This window comes from Macaca thibetana, chromosome 7, assembly GCF_024542745.1.
Source record: "Macaca thibetana thibetana isolate TM-01 chromosome 7, ASM2454274v1, whole genome shotgun sequence".
Lineage (NCBI taxonomy): Eukaryota > Metazoa > Chordata > Mammalia > Primates > Cercopithecidae > Macaca > Macaca thibetana.
The window spans coordinates 94,186,756-94,209,982 of NC_065584.1; the positions used below are offsets into that span (position 1 = coordinate 94,186,756).

At 41.2% G+C, this 23,227-nt stretch overlaps 1 long non-coding RNA gene and 1 pseudogene across 1 annotated transcript; one reads left to right on the forward strand and one right to left on the reverse strand.

Moving 5' to 3' along the window:
- Positions 1-8,085: 8,085 nt before the first annotated feature.
- LOC126959373 (uncharacterized) lies at positions 8,086-13,664 on the reverse strand. The gene is made up of 2 exons (XR_007727508.1): positions 11,242-13,664; positions 8,086-9,950 (listed from the first exon to the last, which is right to left on the reverse strand). It is a non-coding gene; the product is annotated as an uncharacterized LOC126959373 (long non-coding RNA).
- Positions 13,665-14,754: 1,090 nt separating this feature from the next.
- On the forward strand, positions 14,755-15,603 carry LOC126959227 (tubulin alpha-1C chain-like; annotated as a pseudogene).
- The last annotated feature ends 7,624 nt before the right edge of the window (positions 15,604-23,227 follow it).

The window sequence follows — 23,227 nt, forward strand, 5'->3', positions numbered from 1 at the left end:
AGAATAATATTCCATAGCTTCAGAAATCCCTTTGTAGATCAGAGTTCATGAATATAACCTCCTCTGGGGAGAAAAGAAGAACGGAAAGTTTCCAATCCAAAACTGTGTGTAACACAACTAAATAAGATTCTTGTCATGACTTATTCTGTATTTAAAACCAAGGATTCCTCAACTGATTAGATAGAAAAATGGGTTGTTCAGAAAGCCCCAATTGCATCAGATTTGTGTGTGTGTGTGTGTGTGTGTGTCACTTGCATCAACACTGTTCAGTGATGTTTAAAACCTCTAATGTCTTCAGTTCAGCAAGAAAGCCAAATGGAATTGGGTTTGATCCATTTTCTCTAAACATAGTTGCCTCATTCTCTAAGAGTAAATTGGATTTGGTGAAGATTAAAAGGAAGGCAAAGAGAAGTAACTTCTCTACCAGTTATCACTGACGACCCACACAGCCAAGTGTTTGGCATGTGCCTGTTGTCTGTTTTTCTGACCGTAGGGAGCAGCTCAAATGACAGGCACACAGATGGACACGTTGTGTGATTAATGGCGTCTCCCAGGCCTGGTGGAGGGGATGCAGGAAATGGTGGCATATACAAGCGAATCCTCTTTTTGGTTTAGTGCTCCCTCCACGGTTGGAAGTAGAGAAGAATCAGGAGAAATTCCAGCCTCATTGTTTGCTAGAAAATATGAAGGTACCCTTCTTTCTTTTTCAGGAATCACTTGCCAAAACCAGGACTTTAATGGGATACCACACCGGCTTCCTGATTTGCCATCAAAATTATATTCTCTCTCCCTCCCTCCTCCTCTTCCTTTCATCCTTTGTTCCTTCCTCTCTCTTTCTTTGTTCTTTTCTTTTTCTTTGCCTTTTTTTTTCTCTCTCTCTCTCATACATTACCTCACCTCAGCAGCCTCAAAGTGGATCACTAGAGTTAGCTCTCTGTAAAGTCTCTGAGGAGTGAAACAAAGTGTGTGGAGCTGGCTGGGTATGGGGGCTCACGCCTGTAATCCCAGCACTTTGGGAGGCCGAGGTGAGCAGATCACCTGAGGTCAGGAGTTCGAGACCAGCCTGGTCAACATGGCGAGACCCTGTCTCTACTAAAAATACAACAAAAAATTAGCCAGGCGTCATAGTGCACAACTGTAATCCCACCTACTTGGGAGGCCAAGGCAGGAGAATCACTTGAACTCAGGTAGCAGAAGTTGCAGTGAGCCAAGATCGTGCCACTGTACTCCAGCTTGGGTGACAGAGTGAGATTCCATCTAAAACAAAACAAAAAAAAAGTGTGTGGATCTGGGAAGGGCAGGAGCAGGCAGCATGAAGGCCTAGGGACCCCCAACCTCATCAAGTAGATTCCCCTACCACTTTCTCACCAAGGGGATCATTCTTGGGTCTGGTGCTTCTAATGTGTCAAGAACAAGAGATCATAATTTCATCATTAAAAATGGGTCAAACACAAGGCCATATCCTCAGGATCATGAAGATGAGATTCTTTCCTTGGCTTTACATTTTAATTTATTTTGTTTTTATTTTTATATTTTGAGACAGTGTGTTGCTCAGTTGCCCAGGCTGGAGTGCAGTGGCAAGATTACTGCTCACTGCAGCCTCAGTCTTCTGGGCTCAAACAGATCCTCCTGCTTCAGCCTCGAAAGTAGCTGGGGTTACAGGTGGGTGCCACCATATCCAGTTAATTTTTTAAAATTTTGTGTAGAGACAGTGTCTCACTATGTTGCCCAGGCTAGTCTTGGACTCATAGGCTCAAGCGATCCTCTTGCCTCAGCTCACAGCTGTGAGCCACCTCTCCCAGCCTAATTTATTTTGAATAGCAAATATTAATAGAAACATTGAAATGGCTTTTTAAAAATTAGCTTCTTTTTGAAAAGATAATAAAAACATGCAAAAAGTAGAAAGGGGTGAAAATATTTTTCCAGTCCTATCTCCCAGCCCCTCTTACTCAAGTTCATCAATGTCCCTTTTAAAAAGTCAATAGGCTTTCTTTTTTTGGTAAGGAGTTTTAGGTTTATAGAAAAATTGAATGGAAATCACAGAGATATATATTTCCTCATCAGTTTCCCCTGTTGTTAACATTTTCCATTAGTCTTCATTTGTTACAACTGATGAGCCAATATTGATACATTATTATTAAGGAAGGTTCATAGTTTACATTAGGGTTCACTTCTTGGTGTTGTACATTCTATGGATTTTGACAAAGGTATAGTGACATATATCCATCATTACAATATCATAGAAAATAGTTCTACTGCTTTAAAAATCTTCTGTGGGCCGGACGTGGTGGCTCACACCTGTAATCCCTGGCGCTTCGGGAGGCCGAAGTGGGAGGATCACTTGAGGTCAGGAGTTCGAGACCAGCCTGGTCAACATGGTGAAACCCTGGCTCTACTAAAAACACAAAAATTAGCCAGTGTAGTGGTGTGCACCTGTAGTCCCAGCTACTCGGGAGGCTGAGGCAGAAAAACCGCTTGAACCCAGGAGGTGGAGGTTGCAGTCAGCCAAGATCGCACCACTGCACTCCAGACTAGGTGACAAAGCTAGATTCCATCTCAAAAAAAAAATAAAAAAAAAATAAAAAGAGAGAGAGAGCAAAAAATCTTCTGTGTTCTGCCTGCCTATTCAACCCTCCCTTTCCCTAAAACCCCTGGAAACCACTGGGTTTTTGTTTGTTTGTTTGTTTGTTTTACTGTCCCTATAGTTTTGCCTTTTCAAGGCTGTCAGAGCTGGGATCATACAGTATGTAGACTTTTCATATAGGCTTATTTTACTTAGCAATGTGCTTTACTATTATTATTATGCCTAAGCTGTGCAAAAGCTCATCTCTTATTATTGATGAATAATATTCCATTGTCTGGATGTATCACAGTTTGTTTATCCATTTACCTATTAAAGGACACCTTGGTTGCTTCCAAGATTTGGCAATTATGAATAAAGCTGCTATACACATTCATGTGCAGGTTTTTCTGTGGACATAAATTTTCAACTCATTTGAGTAAATACCAAGAAGTGTGATTGCTAGATCATATCGTAAGAGTATGTTTAGTTTTGCTTTCCACCCCAATGCCCCTTTCGGTAGTTTGCAAGTGCGTGTTAGCACAATAGGTACTTAGCGGAGATGGAGATGCAGCCCCTGCCAATAGCTCCAGATGGACACCAAGGCAAGCGCTGCCTCCATCTAGAGGAACATGGGGGTCACTGTGAGGAGCATGAACTCCATCAGGCTACAGGGGAGGTTTGCGATTTACTTGGTCTGTGACCTCAGGCAAATTGCTTACCTTTTTCATGCTTTGGTTTTCTCAACAGTAATTAGGCTTGGTAATAGCACCCAGACAGTAGGTTCTGAGAATTACCTGAAATATTCCATGCACATCTTAGTGCAACACTTGGTACAAGTAAGTGCTCAGTAAATGTTAGGCATTTTTATTTCACATGACGTAAACCAGCATCTTTTCTCCCAAAACAGCCAGTACGTTCTTTAGAGATAAATTCATGTGGCAGTGCATTCGGGAACACCCATGACAGAACAACTAGACACACTGAGGAATCTGGTGAGAAACAAATGTGTAGCAGTTAAAATAAAGGAAAATTAAAACTAGGAAGAAAATGTCCTTAAGTGAAATTGCTTCCTCCTCGGAGGTTTTGGTCCACGGTATAAATTTCGCACTCCACTCTCAACCCTGGTTCCCGTTACTGACTTCGTGGCTCAGGATCCCCTACGATCAGTTCTGGACTGTGAGCTGCCCTGTCTCTGGTGGTCTGACAAAGCCTGACCCCAGACACCCAGGCTAGCCTGGCACCCCCACAAGGTGAACAGCATCCTCATCCCAATGGCCTGGCTGATGTTCGTGTTTTTTCTTTTTTCAGGCAACTCTGCAGGCAGGTGGGAGAAAGGGCATAAAGCCATCCATGTGATTTTAAAACAATTTATTTGAGTGGTTCTTATGCAATGACATAACGATAGGTGCTAACAATGCAAAATAAATGCGCCATGACTGTATCTTCTTTGTACTGGGTTCATTTTGAAAATTAACAAGTAAACAAAAGAAACAATTTTTCTCCTGAGCATCCCTGATTAATAATCTATGGTTCCCTACATTGCAGACACTCCAGTGGAAATGGAAACATTTGAGTTTGTCTACCAGCTGAATTGCCTTCATGATATCAAATAACTAGTTTTCCTGTTTTAACTGCACAGGCAGGGCTTAGGTGTCAGGAGGTCAGAGCATACGGAATTTTTTTTTTTTTCATCTAAGATAAACAGTGAAACCCAATAACTTATGCAGGGCAAGTGGCTCCAAAACAGACACTCACTAATATGAGTTATATCGGCATTAATAAAGCGTGGCACCAAGGGCATATTTGGTTCAAAATATTTGGAATAAGTGCAAAACTAAAAGATGACAGCAGAGCTCAGAATTCTGCCTAGGAATTACAACGTAGGCTTGACAAGTTGAACTGTAGGAGACAGGGGTCTTCAGGAGTCCCCCAAAGACATGACTATAGTCATGTTTTAGGATTGTTCAGCTCATTAGTCCCGTGGGAAGAAGGATGGAAAGAGGGCAGGGGATCTGAATGAGCAGAATCTTTCTTGTTTAGCCTCCTTACCCCACTCAGGTGTCCATCATAATTCCTGGTACAATTCAATAAAGAGTTGTGAGACAAAGGAAAGGAAGAACAAAGGAAACAAGAAAATAATCAATCCCAAGGACAGGACTCTCACGCTAAATTTGCTTTGAGTGTAATACAGCCCAGAAAAATTTCTTCATTTCTAGAACCTTCTGTGCCTTAAGGTCCAGGCTTGTGAGTCTGGGTAATGACTAACGACACAGTCTCCAGAATCAGACTAACTTGACGTGGGGTCTGGGATTCATATTTCACTAACCCTGTGACTGAACAGTTCTTCCCTAAGGCTCAATTTCCCTAGTTTTGAAATAGAAATAAGAAATGTGAAATAGGAACATATTGCCTCCAGATTCTGTAAGGATTACATACAATAATAATGCTTAGCACAGTCTGATGCATAGTGAGTGCTCGGTCTAGGTCATTATTACATTATTGTTGTCATCATAGCTATTCTGAATTGACTACCCACGTTATGGAATTTTTTCTATCTGAAACTGGAAATAAGAAAGGGATTAGAGGCAAGGTTCAGACATGGACACTGGGGCTGGATATTCGGGCATCCTTAGATGCCCTCAGCTGTGCTGGATCAGCCACTTAATTCAGTTTTGAGGACTTTCTCTGCAAAAGACTCCAAAAGGGGTTCTGGGGAATATGTAGGGATCCAGAGGAATATAGTGTTGTCCAGGCCTGATAAGCGCATTATCTGCCCAGGGTGATTCCACAAGCATTGCTGTCCAGTTCAAGTTGCTGTTATGTAAAGTTCACTTCAAAATAAATGATGGGCCTCTTTGAATCTGAATTAACACATATCATCCTGACCCTGAGATCAGCCTGACCAACGTGGTGAAATCTCATCTCTACTAAATACAAAAAATTAGCCAGGCACGGTGGCACATGCCTGTAATTCCAGCTACTTGGGAGTCTGAGGCAGGAGAATCACTTGAACCTGGAAGGTGGAGGTTGCAGTGAGCTAAGATTGCACCATTGCATTCCAGCCTGGGCAACAGGAGTGAAATTCTACCAAAAAAAACAAAGTGCTAAAGTCCGAAACCGGATGATGACTGAGGAGCCTACACTGACTCCCTCAACCGAGCCCCAGAATATATCCCTACCTTTGCAAAAGAGAATCTGCATGTTTGATAGTCCTTCTAACCATTTGTTTTTGTTAGCCCAAACAGAAAAAGACATTGAAGGCTCAACCAAGAGAGATAAGCAGATAGTTAATTAGACTTGAAATTGAAATGACTCAGCAAGATTTAAAATGATTTGGGAAAAGGGGATGGACCCAGGCCGCACTCTTTTTAGAAGCAAGTCAGGCCTCCATCAGACAGAGCTATGCCCAGCTCTGAGGAGGCCTTTTCCAGCAAATTTTCTTCCCCATTTGAAGCCAAATGTCCCTTGATCTGCTGTCAGTCCTGGAGACGTTGTGAACGAAGAGTGGAGGGGTATTGGGCTTTTATCTCTCCATGCAATCAGAGCCATGCAATTATCTTTCTGCACTAATAGAAGGATGGGCAAAGAGAACATGACCCCAACCTTTAATTTCCTCTCATTGTCAACATAGTGACCCTTCCCCTGGGTGGGAAATCTCAAATTGCTTAATTTTTATGACTTTTATGGCTTCGGCTACCAAGTGAGAAAGCGAGAGAGAGAGATGGAGAGAAAGTTTAAAAGTATTCAGGCCAGGCGCAGTGGATCACGCCTGTAATCCCAGCACTTTGGGAGACCAAACAGGAGGACAGCCTGAGAAAGGGAGTACGAGGCCAGCCTGGGCAACCCCTACCTGCACAAAAAAATAAAAATTAGCTGGGTGTGGTGGTACATGCCTGTAGTCCAGTCTACTTGGGAGGGTAACACAGGAGGACTACTTGAGCCCAGGAGTTTAAGGCTACAGTGAGCTATGATTGTGTCACTGCACTCCAGCCTGGGTGACAGAGTAAGACTCTGTCTCTAAAAACAGTTATTTTAGTTAAAATTAAAATTTAAAGTATCAAGTACCTGAAAAAGTGTTTTATATGGTATCCCTAAATTGTATGTCCCTAATGCTGAGAGGAGAGCCCTTAAAGAAAAATCTCTCTGCACCTGGTGAGCCTCTTTGCCAATTCACAACCCTCGTAGCCTCCAGTGCACTCAGCTCACCCCACTGGAATGCCCATGTCACATGTTCATGTCCTCATTTAGGGAGAGGGGACAGGGATGCAGACATTTAGTATATTCTTGAATTTCTAACGTTCCCCTCTTTAGAGTTCTGTAGCTATGTCAGATAATTTTATTATAATGATTCCAACTCTACCTAATCTTCGCTAGATGTAGGAAAAAGAACACCCTATCTCCCCCAACTAGTTCTGGCATTAGTTTTGTTTTCAAAGTAATGACCAGCACTCCAAGCCTGGATAGACCTGCTGGAGAACTCTCCACCTGGAGCCCTGTCCATCAGCCTTGCTGGAATTCCTTCAGCTCCTCTGTGATGAACACCTTCTGGTTTGAGGATGATTTTTTATTCTTCCCTTACTTCCTCCCCCTGGCCACTTCCACACATCTTTCACACATTAGCTTTAGCATCATTTCCCACAGGAAACCCTCACAGCCACACGTGCTCCTTGTCCATGCATCTATGGCTCCTCCTGGATGACTCCTAATACAAATGCTTTTGGCTGCCTGGTTTTGCTCTGCAAGTTCAGGGATCATGTCTATCTTTTCAGTGTGCCTAGCACAATAACCTTTCATGAAAGTGAAAAAAAGAAGGAAAAGAGGGAGAGAAGGAGGAAGGCAGGAAAAGAAGAAGGAAGGGAAGGAAGAAGGTAGAGAGGAAGGGCAGAAAAAGAGATCAGAGTGGGGCGCAGTGGTGGCTCAAGCCTGTAATCCCAGCACTTTGGGAGGCCGAGGCAGGTGGATTAACTGAGATCAGGAGTTCGAGATCAGCCCAGCCATCATGGTCAAACCCTATCTTTACTAAAAATACAAAAGAAAAAAAAAATAGCCGGGCATAGTGGCATGCACCGGTAGTCCCAGTTACTTGGGAGGCTGAGGCAAGAAAATTGCTTGAACCCGGGAGGCAGAGGTTGCAGTGATCCAGGATCATGCCACTGCCCTCCAGCTTGGGTGACAGAGTGAGACTGTGTCTCAAAAAAAACAAAAAAAAAAAAGAAAAGAAAAGAAAAAGATCACTGCAGAGCCATTCCCAATTTGTCATACCCTAAATATGCTATCTCCCCTTTCCCCATTTTTCTCTCTCCTCATTCTTCTCACAGAAACTCCAAAATTAAAATAAAATTAAAATCAATCTGTCTGTGAGTACCCCAGTTTGGTCTGTATTGTGGGGATTTGTTTGTTTTTGTCATTCTACACCCTGCCTCCACAAATTCAAGTGTATTTCAAAGCCAATGTACTGGACGAGTGTGAAGCAGCAGGTCCCTCTCACACACATCCCAATAAATAAATGACAAGATCTGTTTTATTGAAATATGATTTTTTAATTTAGGGCTTGAAAATCCTACAAAAGTTGTCTTAAGCCATCAAATAATTCTATCTGGACAGTGACATTGCAAAACTAATAAAATGAAAAACACTAGAAATATTATTTGGAGGTGCAGGGAGATGAGGCACATTTTGGGGCAAATGTAAAGAAAACATAGTACTTGGATAGTTAGATGTTTTATTTATATTTTTGTTTCATTAGCAACTAATGGTTGAGGTGCCTATTTATTTAATAAAGTAGACGTGTATTTCATTTAATAAAAAGAAACTTCTCCCCCTCCCCAAGGAATATAGAAATTGGAACAAAGATACACCAAAGCCCTGTTAGGACATTTTCCACGGGATTAAAAACAAATCCCAAACTGTACAATGCTCTAAGAGGGGGACATTACACTGTATGTAAGTGTGACTAGATAAAAATCTTTCATCATGGGGAGGGGGGAGGGGGGAGGGATTGCATTGGGAGTTATACCTGATGTAAATGACGAGTTGATGGGTGCTGACGAGTTGATGGGTGCAGCACAGCAACATGGCACAAGTATACATATGTAACAAATCTGCACATTATGCACATGTACCCTAGAACTTAAAGTATTATAATAATAAAAAAAAATCTTTCAAGGAAACTTTCCGTTGCTTTGGATGAATTTCCCTCTTTTGTGCAGAGAAATCAAGAGAATGAAAAAAAGAGGGAATATAATACAATAGCATTATAGAAGAGAATAATACATGTTCACTTGGATTGCTGTCTTCATCTTTCACTTCTTCACCTTAAGAAATGTAGTGCAGGAATGGCTGAATTCCAGGGCAGAGCAAGAAATAAAGTGCAGTGTAGATTTGATCATGACAGGAGATTTCAAAAGTCAGAATTACTAAGCCTGGACTGAAAAATAAGAGAGATTTACTTAGGCATTAAAGGTATGTACTAGGCAGTAAAACTGATAGATCCTTATTACATTGTCCCATAAGAGACTGGGCCACTCAGAGAAGTTAATGCTAAGGAAATTTAAAGCAAGTTATAGGAAATACTTCTTCACTTGGTAGAATTCATGCTGAGGAATTTGCTGCCACCGGCAGCCATAAAATCAATCACTGAGTTGGATTTTTTCAAAGGGCCAGGATAATGTATGACCTACTCTTCTGGCTAGTTGGGGAGGACAGAAGCAATCAATTCGCCTGCTTCTAGGATATCACAGTTGATTACAAGTGGGGTCAGCAAAAGGATGTCCCCCACACTTGATCAGGATAATTAAAAAGTGTTTGCCCATGCTCACAGGTCCTAGAAGAAGACTGGAAATAGGATAGGATCAAATGGCCTGATCCAACTTGACAGATTTTGACCAGAACAAAGAATTAAGCAACACACACACAAACACACAAATCAATCCCAGCAACAAATTAAAGATGTTCCTCAAATATTTTTTCATAGAAGCAATTTTGTTCCTGGTAATAGAAATATTACACAGTGTTTTTGTTTTTATCTCACTCTCCAGCAAGTATTTTCAAAGTTCATCTGCTAAACTTGAAAACAGCTAGCATGCATAACTTTCTTTTCCCCAAAAGAGAGTAGAGTGTAGTTGAAAAGTTGTGAGTAAACTACAAATATCAGCAAGATGATGTTAATTTTGAGGTTATGTTGAATGTCAGTAGGAAAGTCCTTTGATAAAGTCATCACAGTTTGAATTCAGATTTTTGTTGTTGTTTTTTAGCTATTATCGTCCCCATCTCTTTAACATTTTTTTTCTTTTATTAAAATAGGATAAAGTCGCCAGGACTTCACTTTGTGCTACTGCAAATGCATCAAAACCAATATTGTGTCTTTGGCATTCTAATCCATGAACTCCTGAAAGAGAAACCAAAAAGCATGTCAGGTATGGTTAGAGCCCACATTTTCATTTGGGGGCAGAAGCATGTCACACAGTCTTCTAAAAATATAAATTTTGCTTTAAAAATGACACAACAAAATAAAATCCTGACAAAGTCGTGGTAAAAAGTAGTCTTTGAATTTGAATAAAGTGTAGCAGTGCTGCAAAGGCAAAGAAAATGTTTCATTTTCACTTCTTGAGAACCAGGAAGCGTTACAGACTTTAACGGACAAAGACCTGTCTGATTTCATTACCTATGTTAAAGATAGAGCAAAAGTAAAGATAAGGGGAGTCTGAAATCTCTTCCATGGTAAACCACCATAATTTCCAATAGCTGTTATAATTTGTAGCTTAAATACATGCTTATTTTGATAAGCACGTTTTAGTGAAACATTGTCCTGACTACTCCACCGTTGCCTTCCACCACCCTTCCCACCCCACAAAAAGAGATGAAAGAGTTGCTGTCTTCATGCAAATGTCAGGGGAGTGCTCTATAGTTGCCATGGCACTGCAATAGAAGCTCTGCAGGGCATTCCTGAATCAGCTCACAGGACACCTAACTGCTACAGCCTTTTTTGTGGAGGGGGACTCTCTGGAGCCAGACCACCTGGGATCCAGTTCTGCCTCTGCCTGTCATCAGCTGGGTTTCCCTGTGGAAGTCATTTACCTCCCCTTGTCTCAATATCCTCACCTATAAAATGGGCAGAACAATACTGCCTACAGCATAGGATTGTTAGATGTTTAAATCACTATAATATAACTAGAATTGTGCTTGGCACGTCGTGAAGTGCTGAGTCATTGTTGCTTTCATTTAGTCCCCAGAAAGCCTGGTGCTAAGGGAATTTATCTTTCCACTGGGAGACAGAGGAACAGTGGGGTCACTTCCACTTTCATGAACTTACGGGTAGGCATGGGAGAAGTTTTCACTGTTATACTCTCTTAGGCATTAAACATATGTACTAGGCAGTAAAACTGATAGATCCTTATTACATTGTGCCATAAGAGACTCGGCCACTCAGAGAAGTTAACGCTAAGGAAATTTAAAGCAAGTTATAGGAAATACTTCTTCACTTGGTAGAATTCATGCTGAGGAATTTGCTGCCACCAGCAGCCATAAAATCAATCACACAACCAGCAACCTATTTTGGCCCTAATTCCTTATGCCCCTCTCCTGTCAGGTTTCTCCTAGAATTCTGCACGCCATAAACCAGCGAAGTTCATTCCATCCTTACAGCCCTTGCATCCTCTCTTTGGGCCTGAAATAGTTACCTCTTCCCTCCTCCCAGCAAACACTGACTTGCTAATCCACAGTCATTGGTCAGCCCTCTGCTTAGATGTCACCGTCTCTGAGAAGAGTTTCCACAGTCTGAGTTTGGTGCTCTTCATGCATGTGCTCACATTCTCCCTATACTTCCATCACCATCCTTCATTGCCTGTTTACTTTTCTGTATCCACCATGAGAATGCAAGTTCACTTGGCAGGGATTTGGTCTTGTTCTTCCACACTTGTTCTTATTCATTTCTGACAGGCTGTTCAATGGTCCTGAATGAATGAAAGAATCAACCACAGTCAACAGGAAAGACTGCACCTTCCCAGAACATGCTATTTTCATTTACCTTTACTCTACAAAACCACCAGGATCTACCGAATGAAACTGATGTTTTGACCATTACTATATTCAAAGCCAACCTTACAGAAGAACCAGTGTTGGAGGTATATGGAAATAATTGGTTCATCTCTAATAAAACTAACACTGGGAAAAATCTGTAATGCACTAAAACTGAGGAAAGTTCAAAACAAAGTAAAATAGGAGAAATGCTTTCATTGGGGCTTATTTAGTCTAGGAAGAAAGACTCAGATGGTTACTTTTGTTTCACTGTTTTTAACATGGCTATATACTTAATTATTTAATCAAATTGTAGAGTTCAGATTTATTTCTTAGAATATACCAATTACTCTTACTCTTACAATCTTTGGAACATATATAACATATACTTGGCTTTGTGATGGACAATCAGAATGGGGAGAAAAGCTATTAGAAGGCAAGTTTAGCAAGGTAAACAACTGATTGGGGCAATTCACCCTTGCCCCCTACCCATGCTTGAAAGATGTGGTTAATAGAGGCAGAAGCTTGGCACAGTACAGATGAATGATTCAGTTCTTCATTTCTCTTTGTGAATGCAGGTTGAATCTGGATTTGGACATATACAACAAAAATGACATAACTGATACATTCAAGCAGGAGAGATATACGAGGCCCTGCCAAGTGCCATTCATGTGTTACTTCGTTTAATCATCACAAAAATCCTATGAGGCAAAGAATGATTTAACAATATAGATGAGTAATCTGAGGCTACATGATTAAGAAATCTGCCTGAGGTCACACAACAAGCAATCAGCAGAACCAGCCTTCAAACCCTTAGTCTTTGGATTCCAGAGTTTTTCCCAGTCACTTCTAGCCAACACTGCCACCCTCACCCAAACTCACGCACCTTGAGAACAACCTGAGGTCTAGAATCTGAAGACTTACATTAACTATTGCTCATATCAGCTTGAGTAGTTCACCTCATCTCTCTGGATCTCTATTTCATCACCTATGATATGAGAATAATAATATGATCTGCCCTACCTACCTTCCAAAGCTTCCATGATAATCAAGTGAGATGGTTTACATGCCAGAAGTTAGAAAACAGGAATGTGTTATACAAATATCAGTTGATAAATTTTATTTAAAAGCATAGTCTGGGCCAGGCACAGTGGCTCATACCTGTAATCCCAGCACTTGAGGAGGCTGAGAAGAACAGACCACTTGAGTCCAGGACTTTGAGACCAGACTGAACAACATGGCAAAACTCTGCCTCTACTAAAAGTATAAAAAATCCCTGGGCATGGTGGCACATGCCTGTAGTCCCAGCTACTTGGGAAACTGAGGTAGGAGGAGCAATGGAAGTCGAAATTGCAGTGAGCCATGATCGCGCCATTGCACTCCAACCTGGGTGACAGAAGTGAGATCCTGTCTCACAAACAGCAACAACAACAACAAAAAGCACGGTCTGTTGGGTTTGTATGAATTTAGCTGGTTTGTAGGGAGTATTTTACTTGTGACAGTTGAAAATCTGTTCCACCTAAGCCAAATATGGTCAAGAGATGATAGTGATGGACTTTGCCCACACAGATTAATGGATGTGATTTGAGGGAGGAAGTGGCTGTCCCATAACCATACACTCCAGGCTTGAGGAGACAGTAATTGCCACCTGTAGAAAAATAGGACAGAAAGACAAGGTTCCCATTCTAAACATAGTTGTGCTTGGAATCAACACTGCAGATTACGCAAAGGTGAATCACAGGGATTTCCCGGGAGTTAAAAAATAATCTTATCTAAAGAACAGACCAGCATCTTTACATTCATATATTAGTAAATATACAATGATTATCTATTTGGAGAATACTGATCACTTACAAGGTTTAAAAATTTTGTTTTATAGCCTACATAACTTCTCTCCACCAATATATTTTTCTGTAAAAAATGCAAAAGCAAAAGATGTTGTCTAATCCTACTACATGTGCAAAGCTCTGGGGAAATGTAGTGTTAAAGAGAAGGTAACTTGAAAACGTTTAATCTATCAGATTTTTCCACCTGTCCTTAGCATCATAACCCTCTTTGCTTTCAGTTAAGCAAAGTCAGGTCACCCTTGACTATAATAATTTATGTTGGCCGGGCGCGGTGGCTCAAGCCTGTAATCCCAGCACTTTGGGAGGCCGAGACGGGCGGATCACGAGGTCAGGAGATCGAGAGACGATCCCGGCTAACACAGTGAAACCCCGTCTCTACTAAAAAATACAAAAAAATAGCCGGGCGAGGTGGCGGGCGCCTGTAGTCCCAGCTACTCGGGAGGCTGAGGCAGGAGAATGGCGTAAACCCGGGAGGCGGAGCTTGCAGTGAGCTGAGATCCGGCCACTGCACTCCAGCCTGGGTGACAGAGCAAGACTCCGTCTCAAAAAAAAAAAAAAAAAAAAAAAATTTATGTTCCCTCTTGCATTTGTTGAGTACTAAAGCATGTAGCTGAGTACTAGAATAGGTATGTGTAATTTTTCTCTGTCCAGTTCTTTGATTTTTCCTTTAGGATACCATTCCCTTTCTCCTTTTTTGGTCCTTAAGGTTTAAGTGGTGCTAACTCCACCCATTGTTTCCAGCAGTTGGCAGGTGACCTAAGCTCAGCCAATCAGAATGATGGTGATTTTTTTCAAGGCTGGATATGTTACCCAATCAAGACCTATGGATATCAACTCTGAAATGTTTAATGCAACTATTGAGAAAGAGGCTAAACTAGTAAGATATAACTTTTGAAATGCTAGTAGCCATCTGTGCTGACATTTGAAGAGAATCTACTAGAGAATGAAGCCAACACAAAGAAAAGCAGAGCCAAGAGATAAAAAATAGTGTCCTATTGTATTTACATACTTAGCTCTTCTCTGATCTTTTCTATTATATAAGCTAATACATTCTTTATTAAATTAGGCCAGTCTCTGGTGAGGTTCTATTACTTGCAACTGAAGGCAATCTCACTAATCTAAAATAATTTATCAGTTGTGCAAAATTTACAGTTGTTACATTTATAGTCTGTCAGCACTCGGATAGTTTCTAAGGACTGGGGAGTAGAAATATAAAGAAAATATGTAGATCTGGATTCACTCCTTTTGTTTCACTACCTTCTCTGTTCCTGATCATCTCATTAAGTTGAGTATTTTATACACAGAGCACATGTAATATAACACCTTCTTTCCATTGATTATGGCAAGAAATCCAAGCTGGAGCTCTCCATTTACCCAACCCCACCGCACCCCAGGTTTCCACAGCTGTAGCTGAGCCCTACAACTTCATCCTCACCACTCACACCACCCTAGAGCACTCTGATTGTGCTTCATGGCAGACAATGAGGCCATCTATGACATCTACCATAGAAATCTCAATATTGAGCACCCAACCTACGTTAACCTTAACTGCTTTATTAGCCAGATTGTGCCTTCCATCACTGCTTCCTTCAGATTTGATGGAGCCCTGAATATTGATCTGACGGAACCTCAGACCAACCTGGTACCCTATCCCCACATTCACTTCCCTCTGCTCACATAGGCCCCTAATGTCTCTACTGAGAAAACCTACCATGAACAGCTTACTACAGCAAAGATCACCAGTGCTTGCTTTGAGCCAGTCAATCTGATGGTAAAATGTGAGTCTTGCCATGGTAAATACATGGCTTGCTGCCTGTTGTACCATGATGACATGGTTCCCAAATATGTCAATACTGGCATTGTCACCATCAAGACCAACCACAGCATTCACTTTGTGGATTGGTGTCCCACTGGCTTCAAGGTTGGCATCAATTATCAGCCTCCCACTGTGGTACCCGGTGAAGACCTGGCCAAGGTACAGAGAGCTGTGTGTGTAAGTTGAGCAACACCATTGCCGTTGCTGAGGACTGGGCTCACCTGGACCACAAGTTTGACCTCACATATGCCAAGTATGCATTTTTTCACTGGTACATGAGTGAGGGGATGGATGAAAGAGTATCTCAAAGTAAAGGCTTTAAGATTTTTAAAAAGGAGAAGAATCTAGAAAAAGCATTCTAGATTAAGAGCCAAATTGTTCTTGTTACCCTGTTACTAAAGAGCTCTTGGTGCTTGGAAAACGTCATCCAACTATTTTCATTCACATCAAGAAGAAATCTACAATCCCAGGAAAAGGGAAGAAAATGACTGGCTTATGCTCTAGCATTGGTCTTGAAGATCAAAGTTCTGGATTTATTTTTTTCTAATATCAACTTATTTTAGACTCGGGGTACATGTGCAGGTCTGTTACATGGGTATATTGCATGATGCTGAGGTTTGGGGTATGATATGATCCCATTACCTAGATACTGAACATAGTACCCAACAGTTAGTTTTTCAACCCTTGTCCCCTTCTCTCTCCCCTCTTTATAGTAGTCCCCAGAGTCTAATGTTGCCATCTTTGTGTCCATGAGCACCCAATATTTAGCTCCCACTTATAAGTGAGAATATTCAGTGTTTGGTTTTCTGTTCTGGCATTAATTCACTTAGGATAATTGCCTCCAGCTGCATTCACGTTGCTGAAAAGGACATGATTTCATTGTTTTTCATGGCTTTGCAAAGTTTTGGATTCTAATCCTACTGTCACTATTGGCTGGTTTTGTGAGCTTGAGCACATTGTGTCCTTGCCCTGGGTATCTATAAAATTAAGTCAGTGACACCGAACCTGCTTATCTCAGATAAATTATGGGGCAGCAAGGAAGAAAATATATTTAAAAATGCTTTGAGAAGTTTAAGGTTCTGAGTACATGCACGATATTGTTACTAGTAGCAATAGTAGTAGTAAATGTCAATGTTTCACATTTGTCTGAATAAGAGAGAGAAAATTTCCCTCATCATGGCATTAGAGGATATGGCCTGGAAATCACAGTGAGGTCATTCTTCTTCTACTATTTTTTGTTTGTTTGTTTTTGACAGGGTCTCTCTGTGTCACCCAGACGGGACACAATCACAGCTCACTGCAGCCTCAACCTCCGAGGCTCAAGTGATCCTCCCACCTCCTCCTCTAGTTCTTAAAAATAGAGAAAAACTAACCCTATTCATTTACTTAACAATGTTTTTTGATGCTGAGGACTTTCTGCTTTAATAAGGTATAATTTATATTTTTATATTTAATTTTTATTTTTTAAAACTGTATTTATGTTCTGCCTGAAAGAACTTTACCTACCCTATGTTCTTAAAGATATAGTCCCTTTTTTACTTCTAGAAATGTACAATTTTTGCTTTTATTTTAGATCTGCAGTCATTTGAAATTATTGTTTCTTCATGTGAAATATAGATGCCACAGTTTTTACTTGGATAGCCAATTGCTCCAGACCATATATGGCACACACACACAAAATTCACTGAATCACCTTGTGTGGTTGTTGAAAATTAACTGACCAGGCTGGGCTCGGTGGCTCATGCCTCTAATCCCAGCACTTTGGGAGGCCAAGGTGGGTGGATCACGAGGTCAGGAGATTGAAACCATCCTGGTCAACATGGTGAAACCCCGTCTCTGCTAAAAATACAATAATTACCTGGGCTTGGTGGTGCGTGCTTGTAGTCCCAGCTACTGGAAAGGAGGAAGAAGGGGGGGAAAAGGGAGGAAAAGGGAAGGAAGAAAGAAAAAAAAAAAGGGAGAAAGGAAGGGCTGGAGGAGGAGGCAAGAGAATTGCTTGAACCTGAGAGGCGGAAGTTGCAGTTAGCCAAGATGGCACCACTGCACTCCAGCCTGGGCGACACAGGGAGACTCCATCCCAAAAAAAAAAAAGAAAAAGAAAATTAACTGACCATGTATGTATGGATCTATTTCAGAACTCTATTTGTTGCATTAGTCTACTTGTCTAACCTTGCATCATGCAACACTGCTTAATTATTGCATTGTATTGTATTGTATTGTATTGTATTGTATTGTATTGTATTGTATTGTATTTTGAGACAGGGTCTCACTCTGTCACTCAGGCTGGAGTGCAGTGGCATAATCACTCAGGCTCAGGCTCACTGCAGCCTCAAACTCCTGGGCTTGAGTGATCCTCCTGCCTCAGTTTCCTGAGTAGCTGGGATTAGAGGCATGCACTACTGTGCCTGGCTAATATTTTTTATTTTTTGTGGAGATGGGTTCTCACTATGTTGCCCAGGCTGGTCTCCAACTCCTGGATTCAAGTGATCCTCCCACTTCAGCCTCCCAAAGTGCTGGGATTACAGGTATGAGCCACTGCACCTAGCCAAGGTCATCTTTTCTATTCATGTTTAAGGATTTATCTATAGCTCTGCAACATGTCTGTGCCATCAGTTCCTACACAGAAAAGAGCAACTACTATACAACAACAAAAAACCTTACCTATTACCAAAAGAACTGGGTTCTAGTGCTACCTCTGCCACTAGCTTCCTTTGTGACCTAGTGTACCAGCTTTCTCTAGCCCTCAGTTTCCTTTATCTACATAATAAAAAGATTAAATTATGTAATGTGGTGGCCATCAAGAATGCTCACCGATGTCTGGCTCTCCTCTTCCTTTCAGGCACACAGAAGACTATATTTTTCATACCCCATTCTAGTTATGCCTAGCCAGGTGATTAGTTCTGGCCAATAGGATATAAGTAGAAGAGACATGTGTTATTTCTGGGTATTTCATTGCCCATAAGAACTATTCCAGTGCTCTCTTCCCCTGCGATTTGATTTGGTCCAGTTATTGATAGCATTGTCTCTATCATCTTGGGCCCTTTAGTGGGTATGTGAAATAGAATCACCATGTCAACATGAAATTGATATGTAGTGTGACTGAGAAATGAGCCTGAGAAATTGTTTTGTTAAACTATAAATATTTTAGTGCTAAGTTGTTACAGCAGCATAATCTGGCTTATCCTAACTAATACAGGTAATTTCTGTATTTTCTCTCAATTTTCATATACTGCAATGTTATGCATATTTTTTCTATACTTAATGAATTTAAAGCAAAAAGAAGCTGCAAACCTCATGGATCTGCTAGGATATTTTTTTAATAAGTGATGTGAGAGACGAGAGTAAGGAGAGGCACCATGGAGTTTGTCTACCACTGTGAGAGGAGGAGGACATTCTACAAGATCTTGTTAAATATGTCTTCTAATTCTTCCCATCAGGACTTTAAACAATAAATTAAAAGATGTACTCTATATTACTAAGTATTGGAAAATAGATGTCAAACATGAAAGATACATGTGCTAATACAAAAATGTGCAGAATGTAAATGTAGGCTTAACATAGACATTGTATTTAATGCATTAGTCATATTTATTTGCAGATGTCATCCAAAGGACTTAAATCATAAGGACACTTTAATAAATCTAGCAAATAACATCATACTCCTAACTGTGCTCATTATATCTTTACCCTCCTACCAAGGAGTATGTTGAAACTGACTGATGTAAAATAAATTTCATGTATTCATGCTTTTTGAGGTATTTCGTTTGTTTGTTTGTTTGTTGTTTGTTTGTTTTTGCCAAAAGATGAGAAGACCGATTCAAGGAAATGCCAAATAGATGAGAATAAGAATAATAGTGTGTTTGTAGCCAAATAGCAAGCCAAACAAAAAGGATGTTTTGTTCACTTTATCCAAAGACTTACTTTATTTTTTTGAGCCCAAATAAGCCCTAGACCTCTACTCAAATATAAACGGATTCATCTGAAACAAGCTCATTCGCTTGGCAATTTCCAAAGTGCCTCTGCTATGGAAGTATGTGACATGAGTACGAAAAAAGAAGAAAAGAAAGGAACTAAAATGGTTACAGTCCCTCTTGTTTTCTTAGCTCCTACCTCACCATGAGTGAGAGATGGACAGAGTAGAAAGGAAGGGGAAAAAATGAACAAAACTGGCTAAGAAGGCAGGAGGATTGCTGGACCCCAGGAGCTCAAGACCAGCTTGGGCAGCCCAGGATGACCTCATCTCTACAAATAATTTTTTACGAATTAGTTGGGTTTTGTGGCACATGCCTGTGGCTCCAGCTACTCAGGAAGTTTAGGGAGGAGGATTGCTTAAGCCTAGGAGGTCGAGGCTATAATGAGCCATAGTTGCACCACTGTACTCAGGCCTGGGTGATAGAGTGAAACAGAAAGAAAGAAAGAAAGAAAGAAAGAAAGAAAGAAAGAAAGAAAGAAAGAAAGAAAGAAAGAAAGAAAGAAAGAAAGAAAGAAAGAAAGAAAGAAAGAAAGAAAGAGAAGAGAGAGAGAGAGAGAGGGAGGGGAGGGAGGGAGGGAGGGAGGGAGGGAGGGAGGAAGGGAGAGAAAGACAGAAAGAGAAAGAGAGAGAGAAAAGGAAGGAAGGAGAAAAAAGAAAAGAAAAGAAGAAAGAAAGAAAAGAAAGAAAGAAAGAAAGAAAAAGAAAGGAAGGAGGGAAGAAAGAAGGAAGGAAGGAAGGGAGGGAGGGAGGGACGGAGGGAGGGAAGGAGGGAGGAGAGAGATTGAGGTGGGTGAAAGTAGAGGAAGATATTGGCAAAGCGAGAAGGGTTAGTAAGATTAACAGAAAGAAGGAAAATGCGGAGAGGCTCACAGTTTGAACCATGGTCAAGTTAAGGTAAAGCAGCCAACTAATGAACAAGAAAATATTTCTTGACTCTTTTACTAAATGGCCCTGAAATGTTTTAATTGAGCTATTTCTGCAATGGCCCATATACCTCACCTCTCAGAAGTGTAGGTTGGAAACATGCAGGAACCACCATTAAGGTCACTTTGGTACAAGAGGAGCCTCCAAATGGTCTCTTAAGAGAGACCAACCAACGGGCGGAAACACTGTGGGATGGAAGGCCATGTGGAGTGTGAGGACGCAGCATAGAGACTGCCCTTGTGTCCATGTTGCCTTTATCCCATCACATCAAGCTCCTCCTAGAGCAACTGAGAAGGCCAACAATACTCCAATCATTCCTCCTGACTCTAGATTTTCAGACAATTCTGCCATACTGATGTTTAGCTAAAAGGAGGGAGGTGCACATAAGCAGGAAAGTGTTCTAACAATGTAGGAGACTTGAAAACCTCCAAACCCAGCCCGGCCAACATGGTGAAACCCTGACTCTACCAAAAATACAAAATTAGCTGGGTGTGGTGGCGCATGCCTATAATCCCAGCTACTTGGGAGGCTGAGGCAGAATTACTTGCACCTGGGAGGGAGAGGTTGCAGTGAGCCGAGATCACACCATTGCACTCCAGCCTGCGTGACAGAGTGAGACTCCACCTCAAAAAAAATAAAAAAGTAGCTAACTTTTTTTTTTTTTTTTTTTTTACAAGATAGGGTCTCACTCTGTTACCCAGACTGGAGTGCAGTGGCAGGATCACAGCTCACTGCAGTCTTGACCTTCCAGGCTCAAGTAATTCTCCCACCCCAGCCCCTGAGTAGCTGGGACTACAGGCATGTGCAACCATGCCTGGCTAGTTTTTTGTGTTTTTTGTAGAGACAGGATTTTGACATGTGTCTCAGGCTGCTCTCAAAGTCCTGAACTCAAGCAATGCTCCCACCTCGGCCTCCCAAAGTGCTGAGATTAGAGTCGTGAGCCACCGCGCCCAGACTTTTTTTCTTTTTTTCTGAGCTAACAATTTTTCAAGTACCTACTATATGCCAGGCAACAAGCTAAATCTTTTGCATGCTTTGTGTAATTTAAAATCTCTACAACTAGTCAGTCATGGTGGGTGTGCCTCTAGTCCTACTTACTCAGGAGACTGAGGCAGGGGGGATCACTTGAGCCCAGGAAGTCTCAAGGCTGCAGTGAGTCGTGATCGCACCACTGCACTCCAGCCTGGGTGGGACGGAAAAAGACCGTGTCTCAAAAAAACCCAAAAAACTCTAAATCATAGTGTTTACCTGATCAATTTATAGATGAAGAAAATAAGGTCAAAAGGATTCAATGAGTTCTACAAATTCTCATAGTTTGTAATGGCAGCGGTAGAATTCTAACCCAGATCTGACCCCCAAACTAACTTTGGCCACACTTCACACTGCAGAGACTATGAGTGAGCTACATTTTCCCCAAATTGTTCCAAGTAACTGTTGAATGCCTTGCATTATTTACACCCATCCTTATTATTCCTTATTAGTTCAGTGATGGATCTCATTCTCACCCATGATTACTTTAAGTATGTCAGTATTAAAATAACTTCTCTCCTTTCACTAACCCTTCACCTCTCTTGGTCATCTGTGTCTAACTCACCTGACAACTGGGTTTTAACCTCTATAGCAGAGAGTCTTTCAGGGAGAGATTCAATAAATGTATTTTTATGAAAGCTTGGCAGATACTTAACTGGGCTCACAAGTATTTCATAGTTGAAGAAAGTGGTTCATTAACAAATAATAGCAGTAATAAATATTTGTTGAATGATTGAATGTTTAATAATTAAAGAGATCCTCTCTCAGAAACACTCTTCTGTTAAGCTACTTTCAAAGAGGCTATACAAATGAGAAAGGTGTAGAAGGACATAAATTAAACTTTTTATTTATTCATTTTAATTCATGCCTTCCACAAATATTTATTAAGTGCCTTTTCTAGTCAATACCAGACACTGTACTAATTTCACTCATAGGGGTGTACTAGTTGTCTATTGCTATGTAAAAAATTAACCACAAGTTTGGCAAGTTAAAACAACAAACATTTATTTTCTCCCAGTTTCTGAGGGTCAGAAATCTGAGAATCTCGTAGCTGGATGGTTTCAGTTCAGGGTCTCTCCGGAAGTTGCAGTCAAGCTGCCAGGTGAAGCTGAGGTCATCTCAAGAGTTGACTGTGGTAGAAGGACCTGGTTCCAAGCTCACTCTCACAGTTGGCAGGCCTCTGTTCCTTGTGGTGATTGGCAGAGACTTCAGTTTCTCACCATGTGGGCCTTTCTGTAAGGCTTCCCAGAGCCAAGGATCCAAGAGAGGAAGAAAGAGAAAGAGCATGCACCCACACCAGAGCCAGAATGGATGTTTTATTACCCAGCTTTTTATTACTCAGCCTCCAAAGTTGTACAATGTCACTTCTGGGACTCAGGCCCCACCTCTTGAAGTCGGGAGAATCAGGGAATTACTGGATACAATTTTAAAACTGTCAAGAGGAAGCCTGGTCCAGTGACTCATGCCTATAATCCCAGTATTTTGGGAGGCCTAGGCAGGAGGATTGCTTGATGCTAACTGTTTGAGACCAATTTGGGCAACGTAGTAAGACCTCATCTCTTAAAAATTTAAAAATGGCTGGGCGCAGTGGCTCACGACTGTAATCCAGCACCTGGGGAGGCTTAGGTGGGTGGATCACCTGAGGCCAGGAGTTCAAGAACAGCTTGACCAACATGGAGAAACACCATCTCTATTAAAAATACAAAATTAGCTGGGCATGGTGCAGCATGCCTGTAATTGCAGCTACTCAGGAGGCTGAGACAGGAGAATTGCTTGAACCCAAGAGGCAGAGGTTGCAGTGAGCTGAGATTGCACCATTACACTGCATCATGGGCAACAAGAGCGAAACTCCATCTCAGAAAAAAAAAAAAAAAACAGTAAAAATTAGTTGGGCACACTGCATTGCCAAGACACTCCTAAGCCAAAAGAACAAAGCTGGAGGCATCACACTACCTGACTTCAAACTATACTGCAAGGCTACAGTAACCAAAACAGCATGGTACTGGTACCAAAACAGAGATACAGACCATTGGAACAGAACAGAGCCCTCAGAAATAATA